Raw genomic sequence first — 24,549 nt, forward strand, 5'->3', positions numbered from 1 at the left:
TGTAAAACAAAACATTTTTGACAACCAAAGAGGTGAATTCTTGCCATAGAAGTTAACATTTCACTCACATTTTGGGGGTAGCTTTGAAGGGTCCACTGTGTGCCCAGCTGCCATGGAAAGGGCGGTGCTCCCATACCAAGCCCTTCAGTCTCACTTAAAAAGCCCATCCATCCCCAAGACAATGGAGACAGCCAGCCAAGAGCCACCTCCCCTGAGCCAACCGTTTTCCCTTCAGGAGCAGGAATTTGGTCCTTCCACGCTACAAGTTCAACACGTCCGCAATTCTCACCTCCTTTCTCAGGCATTTCAGCCAAATCTGTCTCCATGATCACCACCTCCTCCTTGTTCTGGAGATTCTGCTCTTCACCCCAATTCAGATCTCCCTGGCCAGACGAGTTAGAAGCCCCCCGGGCCTCGTGGTCCCACTTCCTGCCTTCCCTCCTGGGCTCTGATGAAAGGCCTGGGTTAGATCGGGTCTCTTTCTCACCGTGGAGTCTGCCTCAGTCCTACGGCGCTGGAGCCTGGAAGCCCGGGGACAGCATCCCTGAGGCTGGGTCCTCAGATGTCTGTCCCTACCGCTTGAAGCTGTCCCTGGGGGAACCGGGCGCCTGGAAGAGGTGACGCTGGGGCATCAGGAGTTTGGACAAATTCTGCCGCGCTCGGGGCACTGGCCCAGGACCCCGCGACTACCCCGCCCGTGGCACAACCGCGTCCCCCGAGGAGAGGATCAGGCCACAGTGAGAAGGGACAGGGCTCATGGCCTGCCCTCGAGGCCCCTTTAACAAACGCGCACTCTAGCCCCGACTCGGCACAGAACGACCCGGGGAACCACCGCCGAGGCCGAGCCGAGACGAGCGACATCACCACAAGCAACTCACCTCCCATCCCGGGCCTCACAAAGGGGACGAACTTCTTTGGCCAGCTCGGAGTCGCGCAGGAGTAAGAAGGAGCGGAGCCAGGCGTGCTGCCCTTATCCCGCCCGGAACTACAATTCCCAGAAGCGCCTTGGCATCGCCAGACTCCGGTTCTCCGCAGGTGGGAGCACCCGTGGTGCGGCTGGGAGAATCGGACGATCGAAGAGCCCCGTCCGTCTCGCGAGAGTATGAGGCAGCATCTCCTGTGTCTAATCCTCAGGGCAAGGGAGGGAGGGAGCAGCGGAGACGCGGACCGGAGTCAGGGTCCGTCCCCGCGCTTTGTCTGCACAAGTTCCTGTGGCACAGTGCTTAGGGCTGCTGAGTTCAACCCAAATTACTCCGGTGTAAGATACGTTAAAATACATAGCTTTTATCCATATTTTGTGCGCCCAGAACTCATCCTTTTGCTTTCAAAACATACGAAGGATGTTTTTAGGAAGAGCAGGTCCCTCTTTGTACACTCAGTCAGATGTTCCTGTATCCACAGACTACTTGTAATCCTAAAATTCATGTATTTAAAATGAGTTGAAAAGATTGAACCTGTTGTAACAAATTTAAGCAATAGGTTCTTTGCAGACATAAGCATTAGTTTAAACGTATCCTAAAAGGTGGTTCTTTCAAGGGAGCGTTATTCAGTCTCTCCAATTCTGTTAGAGGACTAACCCATCCACCTCCAGCTTCGTGTCTAGACTGCCCTCCTTTTCTCAGTGAATGACATTACTGCCCACTCACTCATTTGCACAAACCAGAGCCTGAATATTCTTAACTCTTTGATCTCACCATCTATTTATCACCAAGTCCTATTCATTATATCTTAAATAACTCAATTGTTTCCATCTTTCTCTATTCCCAGTAGCATTACCTTAGTTGGGGCCACCACCATTTCACTAGGATTGCCGTTGCAGCCTGGTAACTGGATTCCCTAACTAAGGTTTTCTCTACCACCAATCTGTTCTCGACACTTTCTGGCTAGTGCTCTTTCTAAAACAAGAATATGCTATTACTTTAGTGCTTCAAACCGTTCAGTGGCTTTTAGAAACTTCAAGGAAAGATGATTTCCAGCTCCCAGAAGGGATTTGTAACTCCCGTTATCTCAGCCACCTGGTAGTTACACCTTTGTGCAATCCCCTCTTGTGTATGGACTGGGACTTGCTTCTAACCAATACAGTGCAATAAAGGTGACATAAAAGTCTAACGTGTGTCTTGCTAGGAGACTCCTCTCTTGCTGGCTTTGATGAAGTGGTGGTGATGTTGGGGAGGCCCATATGACAAGGAACTGAGGATGGCCTCCAGCCAATAGCCTGCAAGAACCGAAGGCCCTTGGTCCCACAACCTGCAAGGAGCTGAACCCTTTGGACAGCTCTGTGTGCTTGGAAGTGAATCATTCTTTGTAGAGTCTTCCCACGAGAACCCTGTCTTGCCTGACATCTTGATAGCTGGCTGCAAAGGACTCACTTAAGCTGTGCTCAGACTCTCACCCATAGAAACTATGAGATAATAAACGTGTGCTATTTTGGACCACTAAGTATATGGTCATATTGTTATGCAGGAAAATTTAACTAATTCCACTTTCTAACATAAAAGAGGATCTTCTTTGTCAAAATCCAATCTGGGAATTGTCTGGAAGAGGGAAAATTGTTGGATTGAGCAACTATTGAAAAGTTGATTTGAAACCCACAGGAAGACAAATGGCTACAGTTGGTCCTAGGAGGTGTGTGGCCTGTACACGTACTTTTAAAAAGCTATCCTAAGAATGATAAAGGAGGAGACAGGAAATATCAAGCAAGAACTTGTCATAAAAATAAAAACAACGAAACTGTGTGTCAAAATATGATGGTTAATACTAGATTGGATAGCAGAATGTGTAAAATTGTAAAGTGAATATCTAGAATATTCTAGTGAAGCTGCAATATCAGGCTAGGGAACTCTACACTTCCAGAAGATATCAGGAAGGGAGAAAACGTTGAAAAATACGAAAGAAATGTTAAGCAGTATGGAGGCTGACTAGACTTTATGAGAATCCATAAGGAAAGAAAAACAGAGAGGTGGAACTATTTTAAGAAATAATCAAGAATTATGGAAAAATAAAAAATTAAAGACTTCATAGTGAAATTATTCATAGAGAGTCAAACAAAATTATGAAAAGACACCACATATTACGGTGAAATCTAACGAAGAAATTCTAAAGCCTTCCAGAAACAAAACATAGATCACCTACAAAAGAAAACAATCACAATTTTAAAAAAAATCCTCAGTGTTAAAAACAGTGCGTGGAATAGTACCAGGTGGTGTCAGATCTCCATCAGCCCGGACAGTGGGAACTAATTGGTGCATTCCCCACACTTACCTTCCAGTGGGTTGCTGATGAGAGAACCTGAAAAAACCTAAACCTCTGCCGGGTGCAGTGGCTCACGCCTGTAATCCCAGCACTTTGGGAGGCTGAGGCGGGCAGATCACAAGGTCAGGAGATCGAGACCATCCTGGCTAACACGGTGAAACCCCGTCTCTACTAAAAATACAAAATATTAGCCGGGCGTGGTGGCAGGCGCCTGTAGTCCCAGCTACTCGGGAGGCTGAGGCATGAGAGTGGCGTGAACCCGGGAGGCGGAGCTTGCAGTGAGCTGAGATGGCACCACTGCACTCCAGCCTGGGGACAGAGTGAGACTCCGTCTCAAAAAAAAAAAACAAAAAAAAAAACCCTACACCTCTACAGCAGGTCGAATTCATGACCTGAAGCTGAATACTTCCAGCATATTTTTCCCAGTAGATGGGAATAAAGTATCTTTGCAGTGCTCTGTTCCCTCCGTCTCCCCAAACATCTGACACCCTAAAAGCCATCCAGCAGCTATGGAGCCTGAGCGACACGTTGATTTGTGTTGTCACCTGACCAAGCCTAAAGACCTCCAGCTCAGTCCCCGACCTTCATCCCACCCCCCAGATGATAAAATTCAGACCTCTCTCCTGAAAGGCAGAGGTTAAACATTCAGGACTGTTTCTGGCCGAGGACTTCTTCCAATTAAAACCCCCACTGTGGGCTGCCTCCCCTCATTTCATTTTTCTAAAGGGGCAGAGGCCTCTTTTAGAAAATAATAAAATTCAATGTGTGTGATTTACTTTTCTGATCTCTTTGAGAAATACAGGAATATAAAAGTATGTTCTTAATTCCAGAACACTCTTTTTGCATAAATACCTCATTGGGCAGCTTTCTAAGTGTGATTTTCCTGAGTCTCCCTTCGTTGGATCTGCCGGAAGACGAGTCAGGGAACCTTTAGTGAGGGTACTTCTTCCTATTTTTCTTCTGTTTTTGGAGGCATACACATTATGCATAACCAAAACAATGGCTCGATTGTGTTTAACTTTGTATTTTGATTGTTGAGAAGAAAAAAAGGTATCAACGTGAAAAAAAAAAACAGTGCCTGGCATTTTGTGGCTTCTCAACAAATAATAATTAAATAAATAAATCTGATTTGTCAATAGCAGGACTGATTACAAGAAGAAAATGTAATATTGATAAATAATATTTGTACATATTTATGGGGTACATGAGATATTTTGATACATGCATAATACATGTAATAATCAAGTCAGGGCATTTGGGATATCCATCACCTTCAACATTTATCATTTCTTTGTGTTGGGGAAATTTGAAATGTTCTTTTCTAGTGATTTTAAAATATACAATATATTGTTGTTAACTGTGTTATTAAAGATTCTAACTTATTCTTTCTATCTAACTGTGTGTTTGTACCTGTTAATCAACCCCTTTTCATCACCCTCCACACCCTTCCCAGCCTCTGGTAATCATCATTCTATTCTCTACCTCCATAAGATGAACTTTGTTGGCTGCCACATATGACTGAGAACATGCAGTACTTGTCTTTTTATGCCTGGCTTATTTCACTTAACATGATGACCTTCAGTTACATCCATCTTGCTGCAAATGATAGTATTTCATTTTTTATTATGGCCAAATAGTGTTGCATTATGTATATATACCACATTTTCTTTATCCAGTCATCCATTGATGGACACTTAAGTTGCTATTGTGAATATGGCTGCAATAAACATGGAAGTGCAGGTATCCCTGTGATATACTCATTTCCTTTCCTTTGGATAAACACTCAGTCATGGGATTGCTGAATCATATGGTAGTTCTATTTTCAGTTTTTAGGCCGGGTGTGGTGGCTCACGCCTATAATCCCAGCATTTTGGGAGGTTAAGGTGGGTGGATCACTTGAGGTCACGAGTTCAAGACCAGCCTGGCCAATATGGTGAAACTCCATCTCTACTAAAAATACAAAAAAGAAAACATTGGCCAGGTGCAGTGGCTCACGTAATCCCAGCACTTTGGGAGGCTGAGGTGGGTGGATCACTCAAGGTCAGGAGTTTAAGATCAGCCTGACCAACGTGGCAAAACCCTGTCTCTACTAAAAATACAAAAATTAGCCAGACATGGTGGCACATGCCTGTAATCCCAGCTACTCGGGAGGCTGAGGCAGGAGAATTGCTTGAATCCGGGAGGCGGAGGTTGCAGTGAGCCCAGATTGTGCCACTGCACTCCAGCCTGGGTGACAGAGTGAGACTCCATCTCAAAATAATAATAATGATAATAAACAAACAAAAAACAGAACAAAAAAAACTATCTGGGCATAGTGGCATGCACCTGTAATCGCAGCTACTCAGGAGGCTGAGGCAGGAGAATCGCTTGAACCTGGGAGGGGGAGGCTGCAGAGAGCCAAGATCATGCCACTGCACTCCAGCCTGGGAGATAGAGCGAGACTCCGTCTCAAAAGAAAAAAAAAGGCTGGGTGTGGTGGCTCACGCCTGTAATCCCAGCACTTTGGGAGGCCGAGGTAGGCGGATTACCTGAGGTCAGGAGTTTGAGACCAGCCTGGCCAACATGGTGAAACCCCATCTCTACTAAAAATACAAAAATTAGCCAGGCGTGGTAGCACACACCTGTAATCCCAGCTACTCGGGAGGCTGAGGCAGGAGAATTGCTTGAGCCCGGGAGGCGGAGGTTGCAGTGAGCTGAGATCATGCCACTGCACTCCATCCTGGCCAACAGAGTGAGACTCTGTCTCAAAAAAAAAAAAAAAAAAGAAAAGAAAAGAAAACAAAGAAAAAATAGTTTTGCTGTATATAGTACCCTGGGCTGATCAGCATAAAAAAATACACATTCACAACCATAAAAAATGGATGGGAGGTGGGGAAGAAACAGGTGTGGGTTTTAATAAGTTAGGTACAAGCACCAGGAGAATAAAAATAGGATGTATAATATTCAAAGCATAAGAAAAGAAGTGACTGGCCGGTGCAGTGGCTCACGCCTGTAATCCCAGCACTTTGGGAGGCCAAGGCAGGTGTATCACCTGAGGTTGGGAGTTTGAGACCAGCCTGACCAACATGCAGAAACCCCGTCTCTACTAAAAATGCAAAACTAGCCAGGCATGGTGGTGCATGCCTGTAATCCCAGCTACTTGGAAGGCTGAGACAGGAGAATCACTTGAACCTGGGAGGCGGAGGTTGCAGTGAGCCGAGATCGCACCGTTGCACTCCGGCCTGGGCAACAAGAGCAAAACTCCATCTCAGAAAAAAAAAAAGAAAAAAGAAAAGAAGTGATTATTCCATGGAAACTGAGAGAAGAGGAATAGAAGAAACAGAAAGTATGGAAAAGAGAAAATACAACCCTGTCTCAAAAAAAGAAAAGAAAACACAAAATAAGACCTATTATATAATTTATCACGATAAATGTAAATGGGTCAAACTTATCTATCAAAAGGCTGAGAATCTCCATTTGGATTAAAAACTAGTAAGTAGGGCCAGACACGGTGGCTCACGCCTGTAATCCCAGCACTTTGGGAGGCCAAGGAGGGTGGATCACAAGATCAAGAGATCAAGACCATCCTGGCCAACATAGTGAAACCCTGTCTCTACTAAAAATACAAAAATTAGCCAGGCATGGTGGTGGGCGCCTGTAGTCCCAGCTACTCAGGAAGCTGAGGCAGGAGAATCACTTGAACCCGGGAGGTGGAGGTTGCAGTGAGCTGAGATGGTGCCACTGCACTCCAGCCTGGTGACAGAGCGAGACTCTGTCTCAGAAAAAAAAACAAAAAAACTAATAAGTAAAAAAACAAAATGCAGCAATATTTTTTTTTCAAAACATACATTGGAATTCAAGCAAAACAAAAATATTAAAATCCAAGTTATTACAAAATATAAACCAGGCTAATATGGACAAAAAATAGCCAGATAACAATGTTATTATTAATAAAATTAAATTCGGTTGGGTGCAGTGGCTCACAACTGTAATCCCAGCACTTTGAGAGGCTGAGGTGGGAGGATCACAAGGTCAGGAATTCGAGACCAGCCTGGCCAACATAGTGAAACCCCATCTCTACTAAAAATACAAAAATTAGCTGGGCATGGTGGTGGGTGCCTGTAGTCCCAGCTACTTGGGAGGCTGAGGCAGGAGAATTGCTTGAACCTGGGAGGCGGAGGTTGCAGTGAGCCAAGATTGCACCACTGTACTCCAGCCTAGGCAACAGAACGAGACTCCATCACACACACACAAAAAAAATTAAACTCAAGATTAAAAAAACATTATAATGGACAAAAAATGGACATTATTTTGTAAAATTTGAGAAGAGGTATGACCTATTGTATTTGACCTTATTTTTACTTTTTCTATTGTTCCTTCCTTGCTTCCTGTTACTCCATGATACTTTCATTTATTATATTCTTTTTGTTTAGAGAATTTCCTTTAACCATTCCTTAAGGCTGAATCTGATAGCGACAAATTCTTGTAGTTTACATACATTTGAGAATGATTGGATTTCCTTTTCATTGCTGAAGGATAATTTCACTGGATACAATTCACAGTTTGCAGTTCCTTTTCTTTTTTTCTTCGAGTTGACAGCACTTAAAGAATGTGTTATTTGTTTCTGGCCTTCATGATTTCAAACACGAAACCTGGTGTCATCAAATTGGTGTTCCCCTGGATGTAATGGAAACATTTCTGTCTGCTGCTGTTAATAGTTGTTTTATCTTTAGTTTGCAGCATTTTAATTATGATGTGTCTTGGTAGGAATTTATTTGACTTTATTTGGGGTTCGTTCAGCTTCTTGAATCTGTAAGTATATGTCTTTCATAATTTTGAACGTAAACCAGATTTGGGAAATTATTTTCTGCTATTTCTTTAAATATTCTCAGTCTTACTCTTTTTTTTCTCTCCTGGGACTCTGATGTTAAGATTCCTGGATCTTGTTTCATTGTCCCAAAGAAAGGTCCAGAGGCTGTGTTCATTTATTTTTAGTCCATTTTCTTTTTGTTGTTCAGACTGGGTAAATTACAGTGATCTCTCCTCAAGTTCCCTGGTTCTATTATTTGTCATCTCCACTCTACTATCAAGCCCATCCAGTGAGTTTTAAATATTTTAGTAATTGTATATTTTTAATTTCATAATTTTATTTTGGTTCTTTTTTTATAACATATTTCTTTGCTAAGATTTTTTATTTTTTCATCAGTTTTAAGAAAATTTGTAATTTCTTACTGAAACTGTTTTTTATGATGGCTGCTTTAAACCCTCATGACAAGACGATTCCAGAATCTGATTCTTCTCAGTATAAGCATTAGTTGATTGTCTTTTGTCTTTCAAGTTGTGATATTCCTATTTCTTGGGATGATGGGTAATTTTGGATTGATTTCTGGATATTAAGACACTTTGGATTCTATTTAAATCTTTCATTTTTTAGAAGATTTATTTAGGTTTAGTATATAGTATACAGGCCTTGATCTACTTTTTGTGGTGGGCTGTGCTTCCAGTGACTATTTAGTCTTCAGAACCTTTGTGTCACTATTTTGGTCTGCTCTGGGTTATCTACTGATCCCTGCTGGTGTTGCCTGAATGAGTGGAAAGAGGTTGCCCAGTCTGGGCCAAGGTGGGGAAAGGGATTCTTCAGTCCATATGGAAGTAGAGTGCTTCCTGTGTGGAGTCCTCTATCTCTATATGGTGGGATTTCCACCTGCCTGTACTAACCAACCACCTGGTGTCTCTAGGGGTGTGTGTGTGTGTGTGTGAGAGTGTGTCTGTGTGTTTGGGGTGGGAGAATAGGAATTCCCAGGTCTGATTGGGCTTGTGATTGCTGTGGCAGGTCCCCTGTGATGGTACTGCCCATCCACCTGTTGCTCTAGATGGGAGAGGAGAGTCTCAGGCCTGATGGGATCCCCTCTGGCTGCTTATGGTTAGTGGGGTTTCCAATCAATCCCTCCAGGCTTACCTGGTGTTGTTAGTGGGGCCCTTGTTCCACAGGGGGAGGAAGAAGTCTACGTGGGCCATCTTCTATTGCTAGGCTTGGGGTTATAAGATGCCCCACTAACATGATGTTCCTCCAGTCCTGGGGTCCCTGTCTACCCAGTCCAATTTCCTTTTCCTACCTGTCAGAGTTCTTGTTTGTTATTTCTAGTGTTCATAGTAATCAGCAGGAAGGAACGAGGAAAAATAAATCTACAACACCTTGTCTGGACACATTATAAACTTATAAAAGGAATGTGAGATCAAGAAGGTATAATGACTGAAAGAAAAATCAATAACTATAGTAGGAAAATTTTACATAATCCTCTGAAAAACCAATATATCAAGAAGATAAAAGGAAGGAGAGCTTTAGGAGTTTCAATAACAGGATTATGAATCTCAAGATAATAGGTCTACATGCAACTTTACATGCAACAAACAGAGAATATACATTCTTTTCTAGCACGCATGCATTATTCAGGGAAGTTGACCATATGCTAAAATACAGATGATTCTTCAGTGAGATTTAAAATAATTCACATGCATCAATACCACTATATACAGAGAGAAATATAATGTAAGCCACATATGTAATTTTAATTTTTAGTCGCTCTATTTTTTTTTTTTTTTTTTTGAGACGGAGTCTCGCTCTGTCACCCGGGCTGGAGTGCAGTGGCGCGATCTCGGCTCGCTGCAAGCTCCGCCTCCCAGGTTCTTGCCATTGTCCTGCCTCAGCCTCCCGAGTAGCTGGGACTACAGGCACCCGCCACCACGCCTGGCTAATTTTTTCTATTTTTTAGTAGAGACGGGGTTTCACTGTGTTAGCCAGGATGGTCTCGATCTCCTGCCCTCATGATCCGCCCGCCTCGGCCTCCCAAAGTGCTGGGATTACAGGCGTGAGCCACTGCGCCCGGCCTAGTTGCTCTATTTTAAAAACTTTTAAAAGAGGTGAAATTAATTACATAAACATATTTGTTTAACCCAACATATCCAATATATTTTATTTTAGCTTGTAATCAATATCAAACTTATCAATAAGATACTTTATATTGTTTGCACTGTCTTCATAATTTGGAGGTGTTTTTTACACTTACAATGCTTCTCAATTCAGACTAGGCACACTTCAAGAGCTTGGTACACAGATGGCTATATTGGCTGCCATTTTGGACAGCACAGATCTATTGCTCTTTGAAGATATGCAATAAAATTAGAAATAAAAAAGAAAAGAGAGCTAAAACTTTTTCTGAATATTAAAAACAAAAATAAAGAAAACCCCACAATACTAAGTAAATTTGGGGTTAAAGAGAAAATAGTGTAAGAAGTTACAAAATACTTAAACCTGAATCACAAGTTATTCAGAAATGTTAGAGTACGTCTAGAAGAGTATTTAGAAAATATTTATAATTTAAATACATTTAAGAAAAATTGGAAACAAGTGAGCTAAGAAGTTTATTCAAGGAGCAGGTTAAGCCAAAGGAATACGAAATACAGAAATAATAAATGCTCAAAAATCAAGGAAGTCATGTACACAAAAACCCATAAAAAGACTATTGAAAGCAAAAGCTGGGTTGGGCATGGTGTCTCACACCTGTAATCCCAGCACTTTGGGAGGCTGAATTGGGTGGATCACCTGAGGTCAGGAGTTCAAGACCAGCCTGACCAACATGGTGAAACCCCATCTCTACTAAAAATACAAAAATTGGCCGGGCATGGTGGCACATGCCTGTAATCCCAGCTACACAGGAGGCTGAGGCAGGAGAATCGCTTGGACCTGGGAGGCAGAGGTTGCAGTGAGCTGAGATCACGCAACTGCACTCCAGCCTGGATGACAGAGCAAGACTCCATCTTCAGAGTGAGACTCCATCTTAAAACAAACAAAGATAAAAGCTGGTTTAATGAATAGATTAATAAGATACACAAACTTCAAATGAGAATGATGAATTTAAGAGAGCAGATGAAGTTATACAACTGCAGATTGAATAAACAGAAAGAGAGGCACAACGGACATTATTAAGCACCAATACATTTGAAAGCATAGATGAAGTAGATAAGTTTAGGAAAATATGAAATAAATAAAAAGGTACAAAATGAAATTGGAAACTTCAATAGCTCAATTACCATAAAAGAAATTAAAATGTGGGGCACACTCCAAATTCTACCAAACTTTCAATGAACTGATCTTCTCTATCTTATATAAAAGGTGTTCTAAAACAACTCAGAGGAATAAAAAGAGATAAAGCGGCCAGATTTATTTTAGTAATTTAATATAAACTTGGTTCTTAAAATGGATAAAGATAATACAAGGAATAAAAATGAAAATTATAAGCCAATTTTACTTATGGACATAAGTACAAAACCTAAATAAAATATTAGCCAACTGACAACTGAATTTTTCTTTCTTTTTTTTTTTTTTTGAGACGGAGTCTCTCGGCTCACTGCAGACTCTGCTCCCCGGGTTCATGCCATTCTCCTGTCTCAGCCTCCCGAGTAGCTGGGACTACAGGCGCCCGCCACCTTGCCCAGCTAATTTTTTGTATTTTTAGTAGAGACGGGGCTTCACCGTGTTAGCCAGGATGGTCTCGATCTCCTGACCTCGTGATCCGCCTGCCTCGGCCTCCCAAAGTGCTGGGATTACAGGCGTGAGCCACTGCACCCAGCCGATAGTTTTCTTATAATTGAGTTCTGTATATAAAATTACTGTAAAACAAAACTATCAAATTATGTCAAAGGGGTATACGCATTTTAAGATTTTAAGATTCTTTAATATACGAGTCAATAAAATCTTGTCTTTGACACTGTGAACATAGTTTAATCTATTTCCTCTCCATCCCATCAGTCTCCCCTAAGTATGCCTCATTTAACTTTTTCTTCAGAACCCCATGCGGGTGTTTCAGGGCTTTACGTCATTCAAGGACGTGGCTGTGAACTTCACTAGGAAGAATGGAGAGAACTGGACCTTGCTCAGAGAGTCTTCTACAGGGATGTAATGCTGGAGAACTATAGGAACCTGGTCTCCTTGGGTGAGCTTGGGTCCTTCCACCCCAGATTGACCTTTCAGGATACCTTTGCCTTCTAAAGATTCCCTTGCTTCTATTAGGGGATGATAACAAATGAGGCTTTGGTTATTTTCCCCCACAGAATCCAGATCAGATCCTTAAACTGTTTCTCACCCTACTTGGGTAGAAATTATTTAATTGCTTTTGACAATTAGTTATTTCATTTTCTCCTCTCTAAAATGCAACAGAGTGGGACTGAGAATAGAGTGGTCCTTTCTCTTTTGAACTTAAAATTACATTCTGTTTGTATCTCTTGAGTAGGATTTCCATTTTCCAAACCTGGTATCATCTCCTAGTTGGAAGAAGTGGTAAGCCCACGAACGCAAATGCAGGAGGGAGAGGTGCCAAGAAGCAGCTGTACACATAAGTGAGAACAAGGCGGATTGCATCTTTAGAAATAAGAGTTAGGGGTTCTTCCCAAATCCTCCGGGCCTGTAGAAAATGTTGAATCCCCCTGCAGTCTCATCTTCACTTGACCACATCAGAATCCTAATAGCTTGCCTCTTTATTTCTTTCCAGACTGAAGGAAGAGATACTTCCTCCTTAAAGTTATAAGCCCAACACATGATCCAGAGATCAGCTTTGTGCCTCATCCTGAGGCATTTTATGAGGCTATTCCCGTTTCCTCTTTAGTAGCTGGAATCACTTCTTCATTTACTCTGTCCTTATCCTACCTAGTTTTCTGCTATATAAGAAATATGAAGAGAAGGAAAGAATTTGAATAATTTTAAGGATATAAAATTGACATAATTTGTTGTGTAGATTTAAGAGGTGAGGGAGTAACAAAGAAAATTCTCAGGTTTCGGCCGGGCGCGGTGGCTCACGCCTGTAATCCCAGCACTTTGGGAGGCCGAGGTGGGCGGATCACGAGGTCAGGAGATGGAGACCATCCTGGCTAACATGGTGAAACCCCATCTGTACTAAAAATACAAAAAATTAGCCGGGCGTGGTGGCGGGCGCCTGTAGTCCCAGCTACTTGGGAGGTTGAGGCAGGAGAATGGCGTGAACCCCAGGAGGTGGAGCTTGCAGCGAGCCGAGATCATGCCATTGCACTCCAGCCTGGGTGACAGAGTGAGACTCCGTCTCAAGAAAAAAAAAAAAAGAAAAAATTCTCAGATTTCTGGTCTGGATGTGTAGGTGAATGGAAGTTCTCTTCCCTGAGATGGAAAACACAGGAGAAGTAGCAAATTTAGGGAGTGGAAGATGAGTTCAGTTTCTCTTAAGTTGTTTGAAGTGTCTATAATAAGTCTAAACCAGTGGTTCTTAACCAGGGGCAAGTTTGCCCCCCAGGGGACATTTGGCAATGTCTGAAGGGTGCTATGGGCATCTCGTGAGTGGAGTCCAGGGATGCTGCTAAACATCCTACAATGCACAGGACAGGGCCCCACACAAAGACTTGTCTGTCTAAAACGTCAATAGTGCTGCAGTTGAGAAAACCTGCTCTAAGTGGTAATGTCTGGAGGCTAGATGAATATAAGGACGACATGCCAAATGTATCTTAGTAAAGGAAAGAGATCTTAACTGGTGGTACAGATTTGGGAGTTGCCTGAGAATGGATGAAATTGAAGCCATGGGAGTGGATAATATCACCCAAAGAGCACAAAAAGAGTTACAAGAGAGCCTAGAACTCTAATGAACACAAACATTCAAGTATCTGCAAAAAAAAGTATATATATATGTATAGTATATAGTATATATATTTTTATATTATATATGCAAATATATGTGTGTATATACACATATGTATATATACGTATGTGTATATACACATATGTATGTATGTATACACAGGGCTTCTCTCCAGTGTGGATCCTCTGATGTTGGGTAACATGGGCGCTTCTACTGAAGGCTTTCCCACACTCCTGATAATCAAATGGTTTCTTTCCAGTATGAACCCTCTGATGCTGGGTAAGAGATGAACTCTGGCTGAAGGCTTTCCCGCAGTCTTTACAGGTGTAGGGTTTCTCTCCAGTGTAGACTTTTGTATGTTTTGTAAGAGTTGAGCTCTGGCTGAAGGCTTCACCACATTCTTTACACTTGTAGGGTTTTTCTCCGGTATGAGTTCTGTCACATAAATGTGGCAGAGCTTTCGTGTAGTTCAGCCCTCATTAGACACCAGAGACTTCACAGTGGAGAATCTCCCTGAATGTCTGGACAAATCCACTCAGACTCTTCATTTTGTTAAATACCAAAGAATTATACTTTTATAGGTTGTTACAGTGGCGATGCTTTATTATATTTTAAGGGATGAAAATCCCCCCTCTCCTACCCCGGTTATTTTCTCTTGCAAAGCTATCAGAATATCACAAATCCAAGTGAAGAAACACTGAACTGAAATCTGGACTAGCCTTATAGACTCTAAAGCTCAATTTTTATATGTATATGTGTGTATTTTTATCTGTACCTGAAATGACTGCTGTCACCATGCAGTGATTTTACCCCCCTTCCCTGGCCTCAGGAATAAGCCAAGAAATTCTAGTTGTGCAGAAGTGAGCTTGTTGCCCCTTCTTGTACTGATGGAAATAGTGCCATGTCCAAACAAAATAAAGAAGCTCATAGCTAATTACATATCCTAATACCACCTTCCTATAAAACTTTGCCTTAATCTGTAGTCATTCCTGCCCCCAGCTCATACCCTCCTGTGGGCAGCTTTTGTTTGCTTTACCTCATCCCACTGTTTTGTGATCACCCCCCGGGAGATGAGGGACTCAGTTAATAGGCCAGATGTCAAGACTGATGACATTTCACACACTAAGAGAACTTGAAAGTTTACTATTCATACACAGGGTTTCTGGGGAGAGCAGGATAGATGAAAGCTGGTCCAAAATGGCAAGAACAGAGAGGAGGCTGGGCCTTTAAAGTGGCTAGGGAGTGGGGCTGGAGAACATTTGATCTGTGGGCTTGAGGGATTCAGGCTTCCTGCCAGTGCTGGGAGCTCAGGAGATGCCCATGGATTTCTTTATCTAAAGCACCAGGTGTGCAGTGGGGCAGTGTGGAGGAGGGGAGAATAGAAAATGGTGGAAACTTAAATGCTGTCAATGGCCAGACATCAAAAATGGGGCCAAACTCTGTTACATCTACCTTTTCAGAAATCTTTTTTCGCTTATCTCAAAATAGCTCTTTAATGTTATTGTGTCTTTTTTTTTTTTTTTTTGAGACGGAGTCTTGCTCTGTCACCAGGCTGGAGTGCAATGTCATGATCTCAGCTCACTGTGACCTCCGCCTCCCAGGTTCAAGTGATTCTCCTGCCTCAGCCTCCCAAGTAGCTGGGACTACAGGTGCCCGTCACCATGCCCGGCTAATTTTTGTATTTTTTGTAGAGACAGGGTTTCACCATGTTGGCCAGGATGGTCTCAATCTCTTGACCTCATGATCCGCCCGTCTCAGCCTCCCAAAGTGCTGGGATTACAGGCATGAGCCACTGCGCCCGGCCTATTGTGTCTTCCGTTGATGAGGAATCTATTTTGCTTTTTCCATCTCCACTTTCTTAGAATTTTCTTTTTTTTCCCTTTCCTTAAGGCTGAAATTATAACTATCAGTTCTCAGAAAGTAAGAACCATTTACCTTGGAAACTGTCAGCCTTACATAGTAACTATTATGCAATCCCAACAGAAGAGTTAGGGAAGATTGAGTCAACACTTTTAGAAAACATTAAAAAAAAATGGTCATATGAATTTGTATCAGACTATCACCAGATTAAGTTACTTGAGGCTGCCTGATGAAAATTCCTGTATATGGCTCTAAGAAATTTTATGTGTACCTAATAAAGCCAGGCATTATTTTTTGGTTATGCTGTGACTCAACACTTACATGCAAACTTTTTTTTTCTTTCAAATCTTCCTAAGCTTAAATTGATGTTAGAGTCACTTTTTTGGTTTCCATGAATTATTTTCCCTGCCTTTTTTTTTTTTCTTCCTGTTTTAGATGCATTTCAGTTACCTGAGAGTAATCCAATTGTATAGGATTGGAGTCCCTTGACTTTCCCATATCATTCCCAGTGTACTAGCCAGAACCTGAGATTTCCCTGCTTTCTATTTTTCTCACTAAAAGGGCTATTCTGAACTCTCTCTTCTCACCTGCTTTCCTATCCTTCTCTTCTGTTTAAAGAAGTCGGTGTTAGTACAGCTTGAAATTCAACAGGGCTTGAATTACAGAAGGCACAACTGAAGTTAGAGAAGAAAGGATTTTTGTTCTGAAAATTAGCGGTGGGACAGACCACTCTGAATAAATGGTGATATCTGGAAATAATTTTTGAAATGCCCAAAATCCTTCGTAACTTTAAGAAATTGAAAAGGGGTGGGGAGGGTCGTCTATAAGAGTGTCTGTCATTAGAATAGGACTTCTTAAAGTAATGTTTGTTAACAATTGGTAACAAGGTCATTTCCAAACATAGTTCCTGGAGCCAGTTGGCTTTGGATTGGTAGAAACCATTGTTGTTCCTTCAGAGTCCTCATCTTTGGTAATTTATTTTAGAACTAAAGACTGAAGACAGATGTCCTTGAACAAAAGGTCTGTCCTAGAATGGGTGGATTGCATGAATTCGTGGATTGTACTGTAGTGAATTGGTATAATTCTCTTGTAGCCTAAATATAATTTGGATCCAGAAGTATTAAAATTTTGAGGACATTATAGTGATGAAATATTTGAAATCAGAACAGTTCTAGAAATGTTATGACTCTGGGACTTACAGAGCCTTTTTTGTTTTGTTTCAGTTTACTCTGACTGTACTGTTAGTAGTATGGTCTATGCTTGTGCTCTCTTCTCAGATTTGTTTGTTTGTTTGTTTGTTTGTTTGAGACAGGGTTTTGCTCTATTGCCTGGGCTGGAGTGCAGTGACACCATCACAGCTCACTGCAGCCTTGAACTCTCAGGATCCTTGATCCTCCCACCTCAGCCTCCCGAGTAGCTGGGACCACAGGCAAGCGTCACCACACCCGGCAAATTTGTTTGTATTTTTTGTAGATGGTGTTTTGCCATATAGCCCAGACTGGTCTTGAACTCTTGAGCTCAAGCAGTCTGCCCACCTTAGCTTCCTGAAGTGCTGGCATTACTGGCATGAGCCGCCACACCCAGCATTTGGATATTTCTATAACAGGGTTCTCTTTCGTGGGCTGTAGTGTAGACCACACTTACCCTTCATGATGGAGAATATAATTCCTCTCCTTTTACAACCTAAGCTAAAGCTCAGTGTGTTTGTTTGGTTGTGGTAAAGTCTGGGGTGGGGGTTTGATTTGGGGCTTTAGATAGTAAATGTTCTGATATTTTGATCTCTTTTTGGTAGGTAATCTGGATTCTTTAGTTTTTAAATCATGAGTGTCTAATTTTCTAACTTATATGTTAAAATTGCCTGTATGCTTGGCTGATAGGTGTCCAATGAAAGGAAAATTAATTTATATGTTAAATTAATTCCTCCAAGCAAATTATCCTGAATAATTTGCACTGTTGTGATAAACTAACTAGGGTGACCCCAGGCTTGATTTGAGGATTGCAGGAAGAGATATTTAGTGATTAAAGTAGGGCCTTCTGTCTTTTCGGAGGAGGCGTTAATACTTTTTAGGTTTTCTTTAAGTTAAGAGGCAGTTGTCATGTTATCACTCTTTTCATTTTGCAAGTTAGTCTCCTTTAGGACCCAGCTTAAGGTATCACCTCCACCCTCACCTCTTGGCCACTGTAACTGAAAATAATCTCCTCCTCTGAATACCAGTGCTGCTTACTTACTATTTATATCACTCACATATGCCTATGAAACATGACAATTTTGGTTTGATACTAATATCCGGCCTTATTCTCAATTTTAACATCATCAGGGATCATGATTTTCACATCATTATCATCATGATGAGGGAAACCTATCTTTGTTTAGGGCTTTCGTTGCTGATTTTGCACAAAATAATACTTGCATACGGTTAAAAAAACCACGTGAAATAGAGTTTTTCAATGAAAAGTCATTCTTCTAGGAACTTTGACCTGTTAGATATATATCGTATATTTGATGACTGCTGGGTATGTTTTGCCAAGAGTCATCTATGCAAAATACAGTGGCTTGAGATAAACATCTCAGGAAAAATCATCTCATGCTTATATTTTACTTAACAAGAATTCACCCATATGCACCAAGATATCCCCCCAAACCAAAAGATAAATTAGTGTAATTAAGAATACTATAAAATTATGTTTTGCACACCTATATAAAATTCTATATTTATCTATTTATACATGAGTTATTATCAGAGCTATACACAAAACTAGGTGTATTTTATGGGCAAATTCAAGGATTTTTAAAGACAATATTGGTATTGCCCTGTTTTCATCTTACATGCTGACTACAGAAGTAACCTTGTGTAAGAGCACGACTTCAGTGAATCTAGAGGCCCAGTCAGTTCATTCGTGTGCTAGTTTATTCCTCTTCCTGAGTGTTTTTCTTTGGTTTGCCAAAGTTGACTGTATCAGAAGATATGCCAATTTATCCTAGTAGGAAGATTGCTAGGATACAGCAACACGGTGAATAAAGAAGCACTTCAGATTAATCCAAGTCCAAAAAAACTCCACTTAACCTTAATCAGCTTCATATATTAGTCCTGGAATAAATGTGACTATAGTGAAAGTGGGAAGACATTAGACAATATTCATCTGTATATTATTGATATCAGATGATGCACACTGACAAAAACAAAACCCTAGAAATACAGTAACTGTATAGTGAAGCCATGGCTTAGGATTCTTTGCTTATTCAGTAACACGGTTTTTATAGGACCCCAACACTAGAAATTAAAAAGATTCCGGTAACACCAACCTAATTGTATGTAGAATAATCTTTAGTGGAGAAAATACTTACAATTGTATAGAAAGCCTACAGTGGATCATTTGTCATCATCCCTGTTCATAGATTTTAGAACCAAAGGGAACTTTGAATATATAATATGGGCCTTTTATTTTGCAAGTGAGGAGATGGAGATCTGGAAAGGTTAAATGATATGCCCGTGCTATTTGGGGTGAGGGCAGTGGATAGCGGAGCTGAGCTTCCACAGACCTCCCAACCCTGCATAAAAAAAAGACCTTCTTTCTGTGACATGTAGACCATAGAGAGCATCTGGGAGAGCAATGGGCATAGGGACGCTTCGACGTGGGGGAAATTAGCGGCTGATTGAGGGACAGGAGGGAGCTTGTTTACATTTAGTGGTAGTTATTGACTGGCGCACTGTGATGAGGCCATGGTACAGAGTGCTTTGAAGTCCTGCCCTGGGCCTGGGAATGGAGTCTGGATACATGTGACAGGCTTTGCATCCTTGTTGCTTCTGCCCTGTGGCAATTGGGGATTTACTGGATGAAAATGGGTTTTCTTGTTACTGAATTTAAACTGCAGAATATCTTCAAGCTATGAAAATAACGCTGCGTGCATGCACCTGTGGGTTAGAACACTCATTCTCACTGACATGAGGGAATTATCTCATGAAGACTTTACCTGCTGTGATATTCTTATGAGTGAATGAGTGAACACCTTATGTTTCTCTACTTTGCACTCACAAGACTCATTCTTTCACATTAGTGGTTCTCAACCAGGGGAGATTTTCCCCCTCCAGGAGACAACTGCCAGTGTCTGGAGAGAGTTTTGGTTGTCACAATTGGGGGAGGGGGTGTTACTGGCACCTAGAGGATAGAGGCAAGGGATACTGCTAATCATCCTACAATGCACGGGACAGCCCCTACAGAAAAGGATTGTCCCAGCCAAAACGGCAGTAGCACTGAGATTCAGGAATTTTTAGATAACCAATTTACTGTGGCAGTATATCCCCACGAGGTGGCGGTACAGCCTCCTGCTGCAATGTTAAGCTACAGTAGTTCACCGTGAGCAGTTGACTGTAATAGCGAATCTATTCTCTTTTTCAAAAAGTACACTTAAACATTTTTTACATTACAAAAGTGAAATATTCTTTGTGACAGAATCAAATAGTATACTGTAGAAGTGTATAAGTAAAAGAAAGGGCTTCCTGAGTTCCCCCTTGAAATCCTACCCTTTAGAATTGATGTGTATCTTTTTAGATTCTTTTCTTGTGCGTGTATATGTATGCATGCATAACTAGTAGTGTACTGTTTGTTTTTCAACTCACTTACAACTTTCAACATTATACTTTAGACATCTTTAAAAATAATTTAGAGATATCTCATTTTTTTAAATGGATGCATTGTGTTCTGATGTATGGATGTCCTATAATTTCTATATATTCTTATTAATGGGCATTTGGGTTCTTTCCAGTTTTTTTTACTGATACAGGCAATTCAGTGGTCATGCCGCTATTTCTGTAGGATAGATTCCTGGAAATGTGAGAGCTGGGTCAGAGTACATTTAAAATATTGATGAATTGGCTGTACTAGTTTATACTCTAACAGTGTAGCAGAGTGCCTTTTTCTCTCCCAAACATTGGATACTATCAAGATTTTATTTTTAATATATATTTTATTACATTCTTAATAATGTTGAATGTCTTTTCCTATGTTTATTTTTCTATGTTTATCAGTTATTTGTAGTTCTTCCATGAATTGCCTATTCATTTCCTTTTTCCACTTTTTATTGGGTTGCTTTCTTTTTATCAATTTGGAGTAGTTCCTTATACATTTTGCTTATTAATGCTTTGTCTGAAGTTTCTTTTTGAATATGGGGTAAGTTAAGGATAACATAGCTAGCCAATTGAACTAACCGTCCTTATTGAATAATTCCTCCCTTTCTCACTGAGTTGAAATATATACGTATATGAATCTGTTTTTGGACTGTGTTCCATCTAATGCTGTGCTAGTTTCACAGTGTTTTATTTATTGTGGCTTGTAGCTGGTTGGTGAAGAAGGATGGGAAGAATGTTTGGTGGTGTGTTTTCATGTGCAAAAGTGTGTTTTCATGTGCAAAAGCCTAGAGACAGGAGAAAACGGCAAGGGACTGAAGGAAGGCCGGAGGCTAAGGAAGGAACGAGGGCCTGAGGAGGAGGGGGAATGACGCTGGAGCACAGGTTGGGCTCAGATCATACAAGACCCCATGGGCCATTTTCAAATTTGGATCTTTATTCTTAGAGCCGTGGAAAGATTTTAACCAGAGAAGTGACATGATCAGACTTATATTTTTTGAAGCTTTCTTTGGACTTCTGCTTCTGGCTATGATGGAGTAACTGGTACTAGGCTAGCCCTCCCACCATAAACTGCTATACAACATGACAAAATAGATGAGACAACTATTTTCAGGCAGTGAACAATAGGTAGCACAGAACTACTGATCCCAGACAGAGGGAAACTCATGAGGTGAACCCCAGGATCACCCAACTTTCTGTCTTAGAACTACTTCCAACCATGGCACAGATAGCTGGAGTCCATGTAGAGCACAGTGGTCCCACGGAGTGGAGGATGTGGAAATCAGGGTTCAGAGCAGCGGAAGCAGATAGATCTGCGGGGTGAGATACAGAGAGGAGGGAGTTGTATAAGAGCATACACGAGTACATGGATAGGTCCCTTGTAAGCCGAAGGTTGAGAGGCAAGCTGAACATGAGCTAGGTGAGATCACTCAAGGGTTATAAGATAGTGGCTACTGTGGGGTTGAGAGTGGAACAGTGTCCCGGCGGGATCCTGGGACATACAAAGGACACTAGAAAAAAAAAAAGAAAATCTGAGTAAGTATGGACGTCAGTTAATAATGTATCAATATTAGTTCATTAATTGTGACAAACTATCATAGAGTAACGTAAGATGTTAACAGTAGAGGTGTTGTGTACCCCTATGGTAGAAAGATTGAAGGGTCTTATGTACCCCTATTGGGTGTGGGGTATATAGGAACTCTTTAAAAAAGAGTTTGATCTACCATGGTAGAGAATTTATTCTTTCCATAGAAATGATGGAATTCTTAGATGAAGAAGCATTCAAAGAGAAGTCAGCCAAAACATATAGGAAGAAGAAAGTATCATAGATGTGTATCAGGAAGTTAATTGATAAATATTCTCTCTGGGGGAAAAAAAAAGCTACTTCTGCTTGCATCTTACACAATTGCACGTGTACATTTTTGCTGGAAAACAATCAGAAGTCCTATTTTGTTATTTAGAATGTTATAAAGTCATTACTCGAGAGTTGAGATATAATGAAATTAATAATTTTTAATGTTGTTATCAAGTACATTCTTAAATGAAACTGGCTTCTTTTTAAAATTTATTTTCAATTTTTGAGTGTGTGGAAAAGTACAATGACTGCTAGCACAGTTTGGTGCCACTGCTTTGATATGTGCTGAGGCCTCAGCAATTTTACTCACTATTGCTCCTGCATCATTGCGCAAATGACAATATGGTGAAAATAGCAAAGAATACTCAAGTGTTATCATGAAAATAGTTTTGACCTCACACATCCCTGAAAGGGTCTCAGTGAAGCATCAAGGGTCCATAGATCTTGCTTTTAGAACCACTGGGTAACAGCAGGTATCTGGAGTTTATGTAAGATGAAGGAAGGCAAGACTCTACAAATACTTTATGCTTTTAGACTTATCCCATTCATAAGCCTATTAGTTCTGCTCCATCCACCGCCCCCCCTCTCAAGGCAGAGATTATTAGACTGAATAAAAAACAAGACTTGCTTACATGATGCCCATAAGAGATGCATTTTAATATCAAGAGCCAGGTAGGCTGGTAAAAGGATGGGGTAAAGATAATACCAAATAGCCCAAATGTAGAACAAACCCAAATGCTCATCAGCAGGGTAATGGATGAACACGCTTGGTTACAGACATAGCATGGAATGCTACTCAGCAGTGAAAACAACAGGCTACTGATACGCACCATGACATGGATGAATCTCATAGATGTTTTATTGAGTGAAATAAGGCAGACACAATAGTGCCTACTATATATTTCCATTTATATGAAGTTCCAGCACAAGCAAAACTAATTTATAATGATAAAACTCAGATTCTTCGTTGCCTGGAACCAGGCATGGTAGAAAGATTGAATAAAAGGGCATGAGGGAGCTTCCTGGGTGCTGCCAATATTCTCTATCTTGATTGGGTGGTGGTTACCAGAATGGAGTTATTTGTCAAAACTCATTCACCTGGATGCTTAAAATAGGTGAATTTTATTGCATGTAAATTATACCTGAGTAAAGTTGATTTTTTTAAAAAGCTTTCTCTGAGGGTGGGTGCAGTGGCTCACGCTTATAATCCCAACACTTTGGGAGGCCAAGGCAAAAGGATCACTTGAGAGCAGGAGTTCGAGTCTAACTTGGGCAATACAGTGAGACCCTATCTCTAAAAAATAAAAATAAATAAATACATAAATGAAAAGCTTTCTCTGGATGCAGAATGGAGAATGGATTGGCAAAAGCAATGAGTAGATGTAGGAATTCTAGTGTGGAGCCTATTGCCATAATCCAGGCGAGAGACAATGATGGCTTGGACTCTAATAATAGCAGTGGAAATATAAAGGGTAAAGGGTTTGGAGATGTGTGAGATGTAAAATGGTGATGGGATGGACATGGGTTGTGACGGAAAGAGAGGAGGTAGGGATGCTCCCTGGGTTTCTGATTTGTAATCTAGTTGGGTGCTGGTGGCAATCTCTGAGAAAAGAACCATGAGGAGGGTTAAATTTGTTGTGGTGGGATCTAGAGAGGCCTTACATTTAATTTTGGATGCATTAGATTCAAGGTGCCTGTGAGAAAGTCAAGTCTTTATACTTAGAAAGTAGTTGGAGGCCGGGCGCGGTGGCTCACGCCTGTAATCCCAGTACTTTGGGAGGCCGAGGCGGGCGGATCACGAGGTCAGGAGATCGAGACCATCCTAGCTAACACGGTGAAACCCCGTCTCTACTAAAAATAGAAAAAATTAGCCGGGCGTGGTGGCGGGCGCCTGTAGTCCCAGCTACTCGGGAGGCTGAGGCAGGAGAATGGCGTGAACCCAGGAGGCGGAGCTTGCAGTGAGCTGAGATCGGGCCACTGCACTCCAGCCTGGGCGAAAGAGCAAGACTCCGTCTCAAAAAAAAAAAAAAAAAAAAAAAAGTAGTTGGATATACAGGTCTGAAAGTTGAGCTGAGACATCAATTTGTGAGCCATAAACAGGTGGTAACTGAAGGCGTAGGAATGGATGAGCTCATCTAGGAAGAGAGACTAAGTTGGGAAGAAGAAGTGATCTTGAGTTGAGCTTCAAAGAGCCTCTCACCTTTTCAGGCAGAGGAAGAGGAATAAGAAAATTGGACTGAAAAGTAATGGCCACCGAGATGTGGGCAGCCAGGAGAATGTGTTATCACTTGAATGTTACCCATTCATTATCTGATTTCCC

The 24,549-nt window shown here is 41.3% G+C and overlaps 1 protein-coding gene across 1 annotated transcript in view; it reads left to right on the forward strand.

Annotated features, from left to right (window-relative positions):
• Positions 1 to 12,077: 12,077 nt before the first annotated feature.
• The window catches only part of LOC117974303 (tripartite motif-containing protein 16-like protein), a 33,688-nt gene continuing 21,216 nt past the window's right edge, over positions 12,078 to 24,549 (forward strand). Inside the window, exon 1 of the mRNA XM_055101826.2 lies at positions 12,078 to 12,224. The gene's annotated coding sequence lies outside the window, so the exon portion shown is untranslated. The remainder of the gene's footprint in view (positions 12,225 to 24,549) is intronic.

The sequence above is a fragment of the Pan paniscus genome, chromosome 19 (genome assembly GCF_029289425.2).
Source record: "Pan paniscus chromosome 19, NHGRI_mPanPan1-v2.0_pri, whole genome shotgun sequence".
Taxonomy (NCBI): domain Eukaryota; kingdom Metazoa; phylum Chordata; class Mammalia; order Primates; family Hominidae; genus Pan; species Pan paniscus.